This window comes from Sinocyclocheilus grahami, unplaced genomic scaffold (assembly GCF_001515645.1).
Source record: "Sinocyclocheilus grahami isolate Dianchi unplaced genomic scaffold, SAMN03320097.WGS_v1.1 scaffold1494.1, whole genome shotgun sequence".
Taxonomy (NCBI): Eukaryota; Metazoa; Chordata; class Actinopteri; order Cypriniformes; family Cyprinidae; genus Sinocyclocheilus; species Sinocyclocheilus grahami.
The window spans coordinates 165,139-166,440 of record NW_015506673.1 but is presented as its reverse complement, the minus strand read 5'-3'; positions in this window follow the sequence as shown (position 1 = coordinate 166,440).

The following is a 1,302-nucleotide window of genomic DNA, read 5'->3' as shown; positions in this document are numbered from 1 at the left end:
TTCCTTCCACCTCCACTTCAACTGTCAATTCTTTGGAATATTTTTCTCTGCTTTTTAATAGAGCCATCATAGAAATGTTTTCAGTTCCTTCCACCTCCACTTCCAACTGTCAATTCTTTGGAATATTTTTCTCTGCTCTCTCCACATACCTCAGTCCTGTTCTTTGTTTTTTTCATTTGTTCGCAGTCCACTTGTCTGTTAGTTCGGTCTCCTATTCCATTATGTTTTTCGTTGACTTTCCCATTAACAACTTGTCCGTCTTTCCTTTTGTTGTCCCTGTTGGCTGACATGCTTCCAGCTGACATGCTTTCAGCTGACATCTCGGAGAAGTTATATCAAATTGGTCCCCCAAACAGCAATAGCTGTCGGGGGAACACCATCAACTAATATGAACTTTAACTTTAAAAAAAATTAAGGTTGATTGCAAATAAGGGAAAAACACAAATTTAAATTATTTTAGGATCTCTGCCAAAAACACTCTCCTTTTACTCTTTCACCAACTCACTTCCTAGAGTATGCTACTCACTAGCGCCCTCAGGGTGGTATGGCCGTAAGCAGGGACTGCCACAAAGAGTGGGCTATTTAAAGATCAGCCACTCTACAGGCCAGTGTATTATAAGTAGTGAAGAAAATGCTAAAGCTTACAGCACCTGGTATTCCCAGGCAGTCTCCCATCCAAGTACTAACCAGGCCCGACCCTGCTTAGCTTCCGAGATCAGACACACACTTTTTTTTTTTTATTGAAGAAATTAATCAATTCAAACATACATATCAATTATTTAAAATATTAAAATACATAAGATGATTTCTCTGACATAAAACTCCTAAAATTAAGAGTTTACAGATATCTTACTTACAAACATTTAAAAAAGGAGTCAATAAATGGTTTAATCTTTTAAAAATGACAATTCCATCCCCAAGTCATTTAAAACCTTTAAGACCTCCAGAGTAAAAACACAATAAAAACATCCATAATTTCCTCAAACTTAAAAAAATAAAACAGGCATTCAACATATTTCTCAACTTTTCTCTTATACACATTCCACACATCAAGTAAAACATTTTCCTTTTTTACCACCACCCTTCTTTCCCATACTGCACTTTTCATCAACATCACAAGTAAATTAATGAGCTTTTTATTTTTACATTTCTCATTAACGCCTAACATTAATACCTTTTCCCACTCAAAGTCCCCATTTTCTTCTCCTCTCAAAATTAAAATCATGCTTTTACATCTCTCATTAAAATCTTTCAGCTCATTACAATATAAAAACAAGTGTAAAAACCCTTCGTCTGCATCCT